The 15,630-nt window shown below is 37.2% G+C and overlaps 1 pseudogene; it reads right to left on the bottom strand.

Moving 5' to 3' along the window:
• Positions 1 to 1,031: 1,031 nt before the first annotated feature.
• Positions 1,032 to 12,848, bottom strand: LOC111900029 (putative E3 ubiquitin-protein ligase RF298; annotated as a pseudogene).
• Between the last annotated feature and the right edge of the window lie 2,782 nt (positions 12,849 to 15,630).

The raw sequence follows: 15,630 nt of genomic DNA, 5'->3' as shown, positions 1-15,630 counted from the left end.
TTTTGAATGAAAACTAATAAACGCATTTTCATCCTAAATGAAAATTCCAGTCAAATAAAGTTCGTTTTAACAAGACTAGTATAAAAAAATTGTATTTAAAAGTGTTATAGAATGTTGTTGAAAATGAAATGGACGTGTTGATAACTTTTGCTACATCTTCCGTTTATAAATTATTATTATTATTATTATTATTATTATTATTATTATTATTATTATTATTATTATTGCAAAATGTTAATATAACATTGCTTTTTGTCATCAAACAGACTCTACGCAAAAGCCCAATAATAAGAATGGGCGATTGTAAACAACGTGAATGGCCTACTAAGATTTATCATTCAGAAATCATGAATTAGGACTTAGGAGGACCAAACCCTAAGGCCTAAGCCCTTTTAGGTTGATAAAAATGAGTTAGTAACCTTGTAAAGTTGAATATGTTATTTTAATTTATTCGATTGTCTAATTGATTTTATTAGCAAAGCTAAAAATCTAATTTAAAAAGGTAACATCTTGAGTTTATTTTGAAGTAAATGGAAGTAAGACATTACGTTTTATGATTGGAAATTTGTTTGTTTAAAGAACTGATTTACATGTATGGAATATTTAGGAATAATTATAGAAAATGGCGTATTTGGAAAAATTTAGATAACTCTTTTGCATTCTAACCAATGGTTTCCTACAACCAATTCAAAGGCTTTATAGTGCATTTGATGCATTTTACATAGAGTTTCAGTTTTATTCAGTCTAGTTCAGTCTAATCTTATATATTGTAACAAGATAATCATAAATCTATGCAACTATTTCAATAGATTATAAATATTTCTTTTCAAGCTCATAATAGCAAAGCTCAAACAGAAAAAAGAAACAAAATCCACATGATATCAATTATTATTATTATTATTATAGAGAAACAAGAACCCAAACTTAATTTTAGAAATATATATATATATATATATATATATATATATATATATATATATATATATATATATATATATATATATATATATATATATATATATATATATATATCAAGGAAGAGCATAGGATACACTGATGCGGCGTTGGATTGCTCCTCTACACAAAGGACACTCCATTCCTTGTATTTCATAAAGGTCATTGCATTTTACACACACCACCTGATGTGCACTTGGCTGAAACACCACCGACATTTTCTTTGATAGACATATTACACATTTCCTTTTCCCGATTCACACCACCTCCACCACCACCTCCGCCAGCGACCGAGACTTTTTCTGGTATCACCGTGGCGGTTTCCGGCAAGGAAGCGGCGGTTTTACTGCTTCATAATTATTGGCGTAGCTTATACCTCTTCTCAAAGCAGCTGTTTTTGAAGAATCTGATTTAGTCTTAACGATGAGATTTCTTTTTGAGTTTTTCGATGTTGTCTTTATATTTTTTAAGATTTTTATCTACTTTTCATCTAGGCAATATTTCTCCTTCTTGCCTTCCGATTTTATACTTAATCGCCTGATTAACCACTTTTTATTTCGTTTTCTCTTTCTGTTTGCATCTTATATGCGAATTACAACATAGATCAAATCAACTGTCTGCTTGAGACAAAATGACCATTTACCCTTACATTTCAACATAGAGATTTCATGATATTCATCAACTTTAACATTAGAGGAGCCGGGAGGGAAAAAATAAGAGCAAATATTGCTTAAAATTTCACTTTTTCAAGAACATACCTGTTAGGGCTAGGATCCTTCGAAATATTCACGATCCTCAAATATCCAGGATCCTCAGCTACCTCAGGATCCCAAAAACCACCGTTATTGTTTGTATTGACATTTATAACGGTTATATTCCGTTCCAAAATACAGAACTAGCCAAGGGAAGACCAATTCTCAACAAAGAATCATCTCAACTATGCTAAAGACCCGGAATACTTTGTCAAATAACGTTCGTAAAGTTGGTCATAGATGATCCCGGAAACATCAGACATCTTGTTGGCTAGTTTAGACTATAAATTGACACTTGTATCTCACACACAACATATTGTTTTTTTGCTAGAAGCTTACTCTACGAAATTATTTACTTGTTCACACAAGAATACTCTTTGTAATCATCACTTTACATTAATAAAATCATCAAGGCAGGTGATCATTGTCACCTCCCAAGATTTTGTGTCGGAGATCCTAACAAGGATCAAGGGTTTTCCTTGTAAACCATTGTCTCACTCTCCTTATCATTTTCTATTGCACAATTCGAACATCACAACCTCTCATTCAATTTGATTGATTAGTACTTGTGTAATTTTTGACCAAAATAATTTGGCGCCCACCGTGGGGCTGTGGTGTTCAAAATCCTCGAAAAAAATCATCTCTACACAATCGATCCTTTCTTCGTCCTCTATTACTTCCATTCCAACCAAAAACCTACAGCCTCCTCCGAGTGGGCCCCCTACTCAGATGAAAACGCCTGACACTTCCAAGAAAAGCACCCCCTCTATCGCTAATCAAGGAAGTTTGGGATCCTCAGGACTCCAGGATCCGACTGCCTCAGTCACTACTGCAGAACTTTTCGCTATGAAGAGGAAAATGACGCAAATGGTGACCCAACAACAGGAGGAGAATAGAGCACTGCTCAAAGAAGTGGAGAGGATGAAGGCGGAATTTCAGATATCCCAAGAAACAATTCCCACAGTTGTGAAACAAAGGATCCTGGACTTCGATAATGCAAGATCCTTAGAAAATCATCAGAAGAACACGATTCCTACCACTGTGGCGTCACCCTGGGGGGACAACTATGGACAACCGAGCATCTATGATCGATGATCTCAATGAGCCTTTCAACACTCCTAGAAACCTTGATTCTAGTAACTTCTTAAACAACAATACCAGTAATACTGACTATACTAGCATTGATGCAGGAATAAACCCAAACATGGTCAAGGAAGTTTAGCAATTGAGGTAAATGATCTCAAGCGTACCTGGGGTGGTCCAACCCATACCAAAAATGTCACCAACGAGTCACAGGATCTCGAGATTTTCTCCAGCAATAGCCAATACTAAAGTTCCCAAGCGCTTCCAAACTCCTATCATGAAGCTTTATAATGGAACGACGGATCCTGAAGAACACATAGCATAATACCGAGAAAGGATGGAGATGATTCCTATTCCAGGGCACTTGAAAGAAGCTTGCCTATGCAAAGGATTTGGCTCAATCCTTACAGGATCAACTCTCAAATGGATGCTAAACTTTCCCCCATACTCTATTACTTCTTTTGCACACTTAGTCAATATTTTCAATAACCTGTTTTCTTGCAGTAGAACCTTCGAGAAGATTACTAGTGATCTCTATCGAGTGGTTCAGAATCCTAAGGAAAGACTTAGGGATTTCGTTAACAGGTTCGGCAGGGAAGCTCTGAGTATCCCCAACATCGACATGGATATTGCTATAGAGGCCTTCAAGATGGGACTAAGGAAGGATTCACCCTTCTACGAAGACCTTGTGATGACCCCATGCAAAATATTGGACGAAGTATGGTGCCGAGCGTTAAAATTCATAAGGCTTGAAGGGGAAAAAGAAATACAGAAGAGAAGCAACCCTTCAATTCAAAATGAGAACCCCAACACGAAGGCTGAATCCTCAACCCCAAGATCCTACAAATCAAAGCCCTATTCCAAACTGGATCTTCACAGGGTCAATGCCCTCAAGGATGAAGGAGAAGAAGAGGAACTTCTGAGGATCACTGACTATTCTTTTTCTGTAGATGTTTCATGTATAATTCATGCTATGCATGATCTTGGAGACAAAGCAAGATGGCCAAAGAAGGATAACAAGTCCACAAGTTGGAAAGACAAGTCCGAATGATGTGCTTACCATGAAGACTTCGGTCACAGGATGGAGGACTGCATAGCCCTAAGAAAAGAAATAATTTACCTCCTTAGTAAGGGACACCTCAAAGAGATCCTTAGGAGAAAAAGAGAAAAATCTAAGGAGAACAGCCAGGATGGTCACAAGATCCTGGAGAAACCAGGATCCCCACCTGCCGACACTAAGATAATTAACGTTATATCAGGCGGATTTAACATCTATGGAACTTCTTATTCTTAGGATAAAAGACAAGCCAAGGTCTCCAAAAAAGAAAAAGAATATAGACCATGGAAGAACATCATGGTTAGCAGTGAAAAAGAAATCACATTTGACGAGATTGATAGGGAGGGGATTCTGGATCTTCACCATGACAGACTCGTGATAAAACTGTACATGGCCAACCATTTCATGAGAAGGATCCTTGTTGATGGAGGATCCTCGGTCAACATCGTGCTCCTAGACGCACTAAAAAGGATGAACATCCTAGAAACAGAAATAATCAAGAGCTCCTCGGTCCTGATACGATTTAGCGGAGAGATGAAACACACGATTGGGGAAATAAAGCTACCAATACACATAGAGGGGGTAAACTCCATACAAAAATTTTGTGTTATTGACACCTTATCTTCTTATAATGTGATACTAGGTAGACCATGGATCCACGAGATGAAAGCGGTTCCATCAACATATCATCAATGTGTAAAATTGCCTACTCCATGGGGAACTATGAAGATCATGGGAGATCAACAAGAATCCAAAGAATGTTACAAAAACTCTATGAAATCTACGACCAAACCTTAGCAAGCATAGCAATTAAGGCAGGGGAATGACATATTCTAGAAACGAAGGAGCAAGATGTGAAAGAAGTGTCCCTGGGCATCGAGGATCCTGAAGCTAAAGTCCTCATAGGATCCTCAATGCCTGAGCAAATTGAGCAAGATCTATTAAACTTCCTAAGAACCAGAAGCAAGACATTTGCATGTAAACACGAAGATATGACAGGTATAAACAAGAGTATTATCACTCAAAAACTTAATATTGATCTTTCTTTCAGACCAATACACCAAAAGAGAAGGAAGTTTGCACTTGAAAGGAATCGGGTCATCCAAGAAGAAGTAGAGAAGCTCCTCAAGACAGGAATGATCAAGGAAGTAAAGTTCCCAAGATGACTAGCTAACATGGTTTTCATACAGAAGAAAATGGAAAATGTCGAGTATGTGTAGACTACATAAATCTTTATAGGGCTTGTCCTAAGGATCCTTTCCCTCTACCGCATATTGACTCTATGATAGATGTGACGGCTGGACATGAAATCTTAACCTTCATGGATGTTTCCGCAGGATTCCAACGAATCCAAATGGAACCATCCGACCAAGAAGATATGTCATTCATAACACCAACATGTATATATTGTTACATTGAGATGCCTTTTGGTCTTAAAAATGCAGGAGCAACATATTAGAGACTGGTGAATCGGATGTTTAAAGACAAGTTGGGGGACACCATGGAAGTCTACATAGATGACATGGTGGTGAAATCAATGAAAGATGAAGATCATCTTAGGGATCTTAAAGAGGCATTTGACATCCTAGACGAATACAATATGAAGTTGAATCCACTCAAATGCCACTTTGGGATGAAGTCAAGCAAGTTCCTTGGATATATTGTAACCAAGAGAGGAATCGAAGCAAGCCCAGAATAGATCAAAGCAATCATCGAGCTGAAATCTCCATCCTCAACAAAATACATCGAAAGGCTAACCAGAAGGGTAGAGGCGCTGAATAGGTTTATTTCAAGATCCTCAAAAAGATGTAAACCCTTCTACGATATCTTGAAGAAGAACAAAAGGTTCAAATGGACTGAAGATCACAAAAAAAAGCCTTTCAGGAACTCAAAAAATACTTGATTTCCGCGCCATTACTGGTAAAGCCCATAGATGGGGAACCACTCCTCTTCTACCTCTCAGTAAGTGCAGTCTTGGCGAAGGATCTTAATGGAGACCAGCATCTTATCTACTATGTAACTAAAAGTCTCCTGGATCCTGACACTAGGTACTCTCACCTCGAAATTTTTAATTCTTGCCTTAGTAACTGCTTCTACTAAATTAAGAAATTTTTTTGAAACACATACTATACACGTAAATACTAATTATCCTATTAAGAATGTCATGAGAAAACCAGAAATGTCAGGAGGGATGGAAAAATGGTCGGTGAAGTTAAGCATGTTCGACATCAGATACGAACCAAGATCCGCCATAAAGTCACAAGCATTAGCAGACTTTGTGGCTGACTTTAGTGATGATCTACGAAATGAAGTAGACATGGAGGCCAAACAGCTCCTAGAAGATGAACACTTAGGAAAATAGATGTTGCTCACAGATGGAGCTTCAAATCAAAAAGAAACATGACTAGGGATCATACTAAAGTCGCCACAGGGGGACATCCTACCCCAGGCATTGAGTTGCAAATTCAACACTACCAATAACGAAGCACTCATCATGGGACTACAATTGGATAAGGATCTACAAATTAGGGATCTCCAGGTATTTGTTGAATCTTTATTACTAACTAATCACTTCAATGGATCTTAGGTAGTGAAAGGTGAAAGATTAGCACTATATCTGGAGATCCTCAAAAAATTAGCTTCTAATTTCGAGAACTGTACCCTAACCCAAGTTCCTAGAGAAGAAAACATAGAAGCAGACGCATTAGCCAACTTAGGATCCTCCCTTAGGATCCTACTAGAAACAAAGATCCTTATAACCCATATAGTAACCCCCAGCCATAAAAACGCTCTCCGACAAAATCAGAAGATCCTAAAAGACCGACAAGCGTAGCAACTATTGAAGATCCTGACCTTAGGATCTCTCCTCAAAGGGATCCCAACGAGCAGGATCCTCAAAGAACTCCGCGATCATGGACCCAACCCATTATGGAGTATCTTCAGAATGGCAGAATCCCAACAAAAGAAAAAAGCAAAAGAGCATTCAGAACAAGAGTCTCAAGATTCGTTTTAATCCAAGGTAAACTCTATAAAAAATCTATGGCAGGTCCATACCTTATATGCTTGGGAGATCCTGAAGTTGTAGAAGTCTTGAAGGAAAAACATGAAAGAGACTGTGACAGTCACATGGGGGGCAGATCCTTATGCTCCAAAATACTAAAAACAGGGTACTACTGGCCAACCATGAAGAAAGATTCTTTTCTGCATTCTCAAAAGTGTGATGTTTGCCAAAGACATAGCAACATCCTACATCAACCGGAAAAACCTCTACATCCTATTATCTCATCATGGCTATTCAAGAAATGGGGAATGGATATAGTGGGAAAATTACCAGTAGCCCCAGGAGGAAAAGTCTTCATGCTGGTGATGACTGATTACTTCTCCAAGTGGATCGAAGCTGAAGCCTTCGTTCAGGTAAGAGACAAAGAGGTATTATCATTTATTAAACGTAATATCTTGACCAGGTTCGGGATCCTGACTGAAATCATATGCGACAATGGATTCTCATTCATAAGCAAAAGGACGACAGACTTTTGCACAAGTTGGGGAATCAAAATGATAATGGACTCCTGTTCATCCCCAAGCTAATGGTCAAGTAGAATCCAGCAATAAAATCATAGTAAACAACTTAAAGAAAATATTAGATAAGAAGAAGGGAAGATGGGCATAAGAGCTTCCTTTGGTCTTATGGGCGGATATGACTACTTCCAAAGTAGCCACGGGTCAGACCCCCTGCTCTTTGGTGTTTGGGGTAGAAGCAGTGATCCCCACCAAAGTAGTGATCCCGACGGCAAGATACTTACTGCAGGATCAAGAAAACAACAACAATATCCTAGCATAGGATCTTGACACTGTTGACGAACTCAGAGATCTTGCCAAAATACGTAGTGCTGCTCATCAACAAAGAAACACCAAGGCTTACAATAAGAACATAAAAATTAGAATATTTCAAATTAGAAACTTGGTATTAAGGAAAACATTCCAAAACACCAAGGATCCTACTGCAGGAAAATAAGCTCCTAACTGGGAAGGACCATATCTCATAGATGCTGAAGTAGGAAAAAGAGCATATTGGATAGCAACACCCGAAGGAGACGTTCTGCCAAGATCCTAGAATGCTATACACCTCAAAGCATACTACATGTAAGTAGGGTCGATTGATCCACAACAAAACCAAGGTACACATGTTCTTTATCTTAAAATTTTCGTTATTACTTATTTTCTCCTCGAATACATTACTAACTTAAGCATCGGGGGGCGATAGCTAGATTAACGCCCATCCCTAGCTAATGTTTGCTATGCAGAACAACGTACAGCTAAGGATCTTCAAGATTAAAGATCCTGAAATGTAAGGATCCTCAAGGTTTAAGATCCTGAAACTTAAGGATCTTTGCACATGAAGATCTCAACGTCTTAATACTTGATAAACCCCATTATATTTAATGATGTAATATTTAAACTATCATATACACAAGCTAGAGACTGATCATCTCTCCTACGCTTAAGAGTACTTAATACCCTATAAGGTTTAAAGAACTAATTACCTCTTCCACACGAACTAAGGTTTATACACCTCGCTTGGACGCATGATATCTAACTGTGGGATACGAATAAGGGGATCATTTCACGATTCAGTGTCTTGGCAACCCTCTTATCTTTGAACATAAGTTGAGATCCTTAAGGTTTATAACATTCTCATGTTATCCAAAAATTGGGATCTTGCCCCAGAAAGTACATAAGGTCTGTAACATCTTCATGTTATCACAGGTGGGAAATCTGCCCCAGAGAATACACTCGAATCATAACATTTTGATGTTATCATAAGTAAGGATCTTTCCTATGAATTATATCGCAAGTCGGGATCCTCCCCATTTTATAACATTAACATGTTATCCATTGAAACCATGGTGTTACACAAGAATTTTGGCAAAGTCTATAACCTAAACAAGTTATCATAAGGAGAGATTTCCCATGTATCATCTAAGATCCTCATCCTTAAGGGTCTCTGTCAGTAAGGGTCCTCATCAACCCTCATTGGTAAAGAGCCTCATTATCAACAGTAAACCGAAGTTCTCTCCTAAGTTGAGATTTATCCTCAGCAAATTTCAAGACTTACAAAGATTAAGAAAAAACTTGGAGATAATCAGGTTCCATCTGCCCTTATTCTCACAGAACATTAGATAAAGTTTAAGGATCCTGAATTTCCATGGGTCCTAAGTTAAAATTATCTAATTACTAAGATTCAAATATGCCATAAATGAACTACTAAAGAAATTCTATTTCAGGGCTATTTGTAGGAACCAAGCTTTCCAAGATCCTAACTATTTAAGGATCCTAATATCATAACAACCATGCAGAAAAAAGAGGAGAAAGATTTAAAAGGGAAATGCTACCATGTCATTCAAAAAGGGGTTGCATATCAAACCCGCCAAAAGATTAATTGTCTTGAATCACTTACAAAAACAAAAACTACTTAAGCCAATTTTTTGCAGGCCTAGACCTTAGCTTAATCATCATCGATCGCGTCCTTCTTCTCCCCTCCTCCGATCAGCAACAATACAAGATCCTGATTGACGATAGCAGGCTTATTGGTCAGTTTGGCCAATGCGTCGTGCTATCCGTCCACATCCCAGGAACCTGCATTTTCCAGATCCTCCGCCAGCTTAATCTTAGCCTGCAGAATAGCTATCGCAACGCTTGTCTTTGCATCAGCGATCACCTCCTCGAGATCTGCGAGATACTCTTCCTCCTTGTCGACTTTTTGTTTACTCAACAACTCCACCCTATGGAGAAGATCCTCATTGGTGACCCGCCATGTCTTCTCCTGCTCTTTTAGAACAAACTCAGCTTTATTGACACAGACCCTGAGGTCGTTAGTAACGTGGGAAACGTGAGCAAAGACGTGGAAGAAACATAAACATTAACATTTGAGAGAACATGTATGATAAATTAATATAAATAATGCATGTGTGAAGAATACTTACAACTTGGGAAAATAAGGATAACTTCCCAAGAGCATCCTCGATGTTGAGGTTCTCTAGGATGAAGTCTACAGCCTCAGAAGTCTTTCATTTTGGGATCCTGAAGCCTTAACCGTAAGATCTATATGAGATCTCTTGGTAAGAGGAAGAATTTCACCTTTTTACTGCTTGACCTTGATCGAACCGCTGGTCATATCATCTTCAAGATCTACCAAACCAAAACGGGCCTTTGACCGGGTAGATTTGGAACCTGCCAGAAATCCTTATTAAATCAGGATCCTGTAAAAGACACATTCGAGAAAAATAATGTTGCCAGTGGCCATAAAGACAGTGTAGAGGAACCCTCTTAGAGACTGGAATGTTTGAGCTTAAACGACCTCTCGAGTGCAGGAAGCGCGAGAAACTTGGAAATCTTGTCCTCAGAATCGTCAGCAGCAGGAGCGAGCTCCTCAAATTTGAATGTTGCATCAAAACAAACAAAATAAGGGAAGTAAATTTCAAGATCCTTAAAAGTCTAAATTAAATGCTACCCTTTTTAATCCATGTTTTTGGTAGGAAATCGCCTTAAGGAATCGAGTCACGTCTCACAAAGAAGTATTTTTCCTTCCAAGCACCATCATTTTGTTTAGGTTTCAGAATGAGGTGGGGTTTGTTTGTCTTGACTCTTAAGAGGAAACGAGAAGAACCAAAAGTAGAAAGATCATAAATGATAGCCAACTCAGATGATCCAATGTCCATATTTTTGGACTGATTTAAGCGGTCGATCCAAAATAGGATCCTCCAGACCACAAACATAGTTTGGATATAACAAATATAGGTAGTCAGAAAGAAATTGCGAACGATTCCAGTAAAAGGTTAGGTTAACCCTAAAGTAAACGAATATTCAGGAACGCAGACCCATGTCGGAGACACAAAATCAGGTTGGACTGTAGCTTCAAAGGGACGATTCTATATCCTCACCGTCAAAGGAGCAAACCTCATCATAGGTTAAAATTTCTTAAATGTTGAAGTCATTCTCGGGAGAGGTAACAACACTACCTCGAGAACGAATAGCTCTCTTGGCCATGACGAGAGGTATTGAAGAGACGAAAGGAAACAAGTAGTAAGAAAATTTACCTTCACAGTAAGATGATGACGACTGAAGGAAGTAAAGAGGGAGTTACCAAAAGTCCACATTTATAGCCAGGAAAAGATAATAAATATGATTTGACTGTTTCTTGATTATCTCGATAAAGATAAAACCTATCCATTAAGGGATAATTTTTAAATTCCTTTTTTAAATTTAATTTAAGTTATTCCTTCAACATTTTTGAAATTAACTCTTACATTTTCAAGAATAACTTGGGGGTAATTGTTAGGGCTAGGATCCTCAAAATATTCAGGACCTCAAATGTACAGGATCCTCAGCTACCTCAGGATTTCGGCAATCACCGTTATTATTTTTATTGACATTTATAACAGTTATATTCTGTTAAAAAATGCAGAAGCATTCAAGGGAAGACCAATTCTCAATGAAGAATCATCTCAACTATGCTAAAGACCCGAAATACTTGGTCAAATAATGTTCGTAAAACTAGTCATAGAGAATCCCAGAAATATCGGACATCTTGTTGGCTAGTTTAGACTATAAATTGACACTTGTATCTCACACACAAAACACTGTTTTTTGCTAGAAGCTTACTCTACGAAATTATTTACTTGTTCACATAATAATACTCTATGTAATCATTACTTTACATTAATAAAATCATCAAGGAAGGTGATCATTGTCACTTCCCAAGGTTTTGTGCTGGAGATCCTAACAAGGATCAAGGGCTTTTCTTGTGAAGCATTGTTTCACTCTCCTTATCATTTACTAATGCACAATTCGAACATCACAACCTCTCATTCAATTTGGTTGATTAGTACTTGTGTATTTTTGACCCAAAAAATACCTCAACTTGATCTCTTTGTTCTTTAACATGTTGAAGATCTTCTTGCAGCTGAGCTAACTTGCGCTTCTCAGCTACAAGCTCTTCCTGAAACAAGGTTTGGTGTTTTCCAATAACTGTAATTACATAAGTGTCTTTTTTTCTCTCTTCGATACCTCTTGATAGCTGGGAACTGACTCAACAACCTGTAAATTTGTAGCTTCCATTTCTAGTCTTAAGTTAGCGTTCTCAACATCCAGCCTACAGATAATTGAGTTGGCATGCCCAATCTGGCTTCTATCTTTGCTTAAAGCATTTTCCATTTCAGAAAGCTTCTTCATGGTGTTATCTTCTAATGTTTGTTTCTCTTTCTTTAATCACTCTACTTCCTTTTTTCTTTTCTTAGTGTTTTAAGTTCAGTTTTTTTCTTTACCAAGTCTATGTGCAGCTTGCATGCCCTTCTGATTAGCCCATTCTGTCCATTCATGTAACTGGTTTTGAAGCTCACGTACCCTTGGAATAAGTTTTAAAATTTTTTCATGTCTTTTATCTTATAGGATCCACCGCCCAAAGGGTATTGTGGGATTGTTTGTTTTTACAGGAAGTGAAAGAGATAAATCGGTTTCAGGAGTGATATTGGTATTTGGTGATGTAGAAAGGCTACTACTTGAAGTTTCTATATTGATAAAGGGGAGATGAGGACAATTTTTCTAGAAGTGGAACCATTTTTAAGAATGGTGTTTATAGGTTGTGACACAAACTTTAGTTTCTTATCAAAAATTAAACCACCAATGTTACCATGTTTACTAGCTCTAGAAGTCCCTTTTAACCTATGTATGCGATAGGTTTTATCCAAATGAACTGATTTATGTCTTAGTATATAATCTCTCTTATTAATCCTAATGATCTTTCTACTCCCTAAACCTTTTTCTTCATGGGTTTGTGATGAAAGGCTAATGGATCTACTCATTGTTTTAGAAGTAGAGATTTGGGTCCTTTTCTATGATGAAATTCTGTCCATAACAAATCGGGGCTTTGGTTTTAAATGAGGAACTTGTGAAATTAGTGGTGCCTTAAACATAGCATTATTTACACATGTTATGGAGGCCATTACAGGTGCTTCTAAAGGAGCAGAAAGGGAAGAATGATTTGATTTACATGGATTTTGAAAAGCTTCTGAACTGTTACATTCTTTCTACATTTGGTTGTCAACCAAATTAGAGGAACAACCATTTGAATCCCTGTCACCATTCATTGCACAAGCTTGAGAGACGTTCATATCAGATATCAACAAGCACCACACTGCATCACCGATGCTAAAGAAAGGTCTAATTTCACGAAGAACACAAACCAGTTCTGCAAGTGTATGCTTCTCCATTTGTTGTAGATTTTCAAAGTGATGTTGTTCCCTTAATGGATAGACCTCATACTTGTTTCTAAGGAATATCAAAGTGTTTTCTAATATATTTGACAATGTATCTTTACAACTACAACAAAGACCAGCCCTGAGAACAACTTTAGTTGCAACTTCTTCTGTGAAACCAAAAGTGAGATATCCCTAAATTCATGGTCATTTAAAAAAATTATTTTTGCTTATTTAAAAATCAGAGTATCCATTTTAAGGAATAATATTGCGGAATTTGTTCCCAGAAAACATGATAAATATATTATCAAAGCATTTCCAATGAAATGTATTTTGTTTATATTTAAAACATTAGGATGTTATCGTCAATAAAGAAACATAAGCATAAACATACCTTACATTAATTTACACTAATGATTTACATCTCCGTGAATCTCTGAATGTAATGTAGCTTTGTATCGACACCTGTGATACAAATAAACTGAATGGGTCATGTTGGGAAACCTGGTGAGTACATAGGGCTTTCAACCCACAATAATATAGTTAATTTGTTTCATCACATATTTCATGCCAAACAATTAACCCGATTACCCATCCCCATTTTCTTTATTTAATATTCCCTAAACATTTATCCTAAGGGTCATCTCTTACATCGTATTTACCTCTCATCATCACATTTCCTTATATGTTTGTTCCTAAGGACATTTCCTAAGGATCATCGCCTACATCACATAGACAATACTGATTTGGGGATTACTCCCCCAATACATGTCTAGTAACGGTTAGAGTATCATTGCAGGAATACGTAGTTACTACATCACCTAAACATGTAATTCATCACCTACAGGTTATGAGCCTGCCGGTGTTTCCGTCACACCCCCAAACCAAGGATGGCGGAAATGTCCGGGGGTGGCGGACTTCATGTATAGTATCATAACCACGAGTATAATAATGACCAAAGCAATTACAACCAACATAAATATAATCAAGAAAGTTACATCTTAGTATGAGTTTACATGTTTCAAAATCAATTACATTATGGTGACAAAATGAAATGTTTGATGTCTTAGCGTCCCATCCTCAAAAGCTGTTGATTTCCTGTTTCACTGATTTCCTGAGAATACAAGTAGTTTCGAAAAAGTGTCAACAATTATGTTGGTGAGTTCATAAGCTTTTGGATGTAGAGTTTGAAAACTTTTGTTTGTAAATGTAATGCATACTCAAGAAAAATCCAATATTTTCCTTATAAAATGTTATGTAGTCTTAAATCCCAAGACCGAATGTATGTGTGTGTTTCGTATTTGTAACGTGTTTGTAATTGTAATGTATACTCAAGAAAAATCCAATATTTTCCTTACAAAATGTTATGTAGTCTTAAATCCCAAGACCGAATGTATGTGTGTGTTTCGTACTTGTAACGTGTTTGTAGTTTTAAATAGATAAAACTCCTTTTTAAAGTAGAAATTCTTGTAAAATATATGTGTCGTTATCTCCCTATGTGAGTCGCTATAACCATACTATGACAGAGTAGACCTGCTGCGACGTTCTTCAGGCGTCAGAACTGTTATGATATTTGTCACCCCCGACTGTCCGGTCGGGCTGTTGCAAGTAGCTTGGGAGTGGGTTGTCAATCCCAATATAGATCTATATACAATTATTACGCTCTCCCTACAAGAGACTCTGGTTATAACTAACAGGAATTTTAACCCGTACTCTAAGAGTACAATGAAGATATGTCTCACAATTTACGTTAACGAATTTATGTGTGGCTTGACTGTAAAACCTTTTCTGTGGTGGAAGTAAATCCCCTTTTATGTAGTATGTTTGTAATGTAAAATCCATAAACTATACTTATTCACAGACTGGTCCGAATTCGTTTATGAAATGATAGATAGTTTTGTAAAAATCGCCATAAATTGTAAAAAAATCGTATGGAGATGTGCAAGTAGTCATTAGAAAGGTATAAACCTGAAATACTTTCATTTTAAAAAGTTTTGAAAGATATTAAGTCTAAGATGATTAAAACAGTCCGTGAATAGAACTCAACTTTTCTGTGAAAAGCTGAAGTATGAGTTTGAATTATGTTAGGGTGATTTAACTTGTATTCCCCCCTAAAACTTGAAGAAAACATAAAAATGTAGGGGGTATGAACTCACCTTGAGTGATCCCTTGGGATGTATGTTTAAGAGAAGGGGTTTCCCAGTCAAGAACACTTGGAGAAAGCTTGAGGATTTGAAGATCCTAAGGACAAATATGTCGATATTTGTGTAAGAAATCCATGATTCAAGTGAAGGTGTGTAGAATGTTCAAGTGTAGGATGAAGACACTTACCAAAAGTGGATGAAAAGCTTGAGATCAGCACTTGAAATCTCGAGTTTTGAGAGAGATGAAATGAGAGAGAAATGAGTTTGCTTTTTGGTGGAAGTGAATGAGATCTAAAGGATGCGAGGAGTATTGACTCTTTGGGTGCATGGGATTAAGGAAACTTGTTGAAGAGGGTGAGGGTACAATGAATAGACTAGGGCTGATG

The sequence above is a fragment of the Lactuca sativa genome, chromosome 6, assembly GCF_002870075.4.
Source record: "Lactuca sativa cultivar Salinas chromosome 6, Lsat_Salinas_v11, whole genome shotgun sequence".
In the NCBI taxonomy this organism is placed as follows: Eukaryota; Viridiplantae; Streptophyta; class Magnoliopsida; order Asterales; family Asteraceae; genus Lactuca; species Lactuca sativa.
Note: the sequence above shows the minus strand (reverse complement) of the source record. Positions and strands in the feature narration are given on the sequence as shown.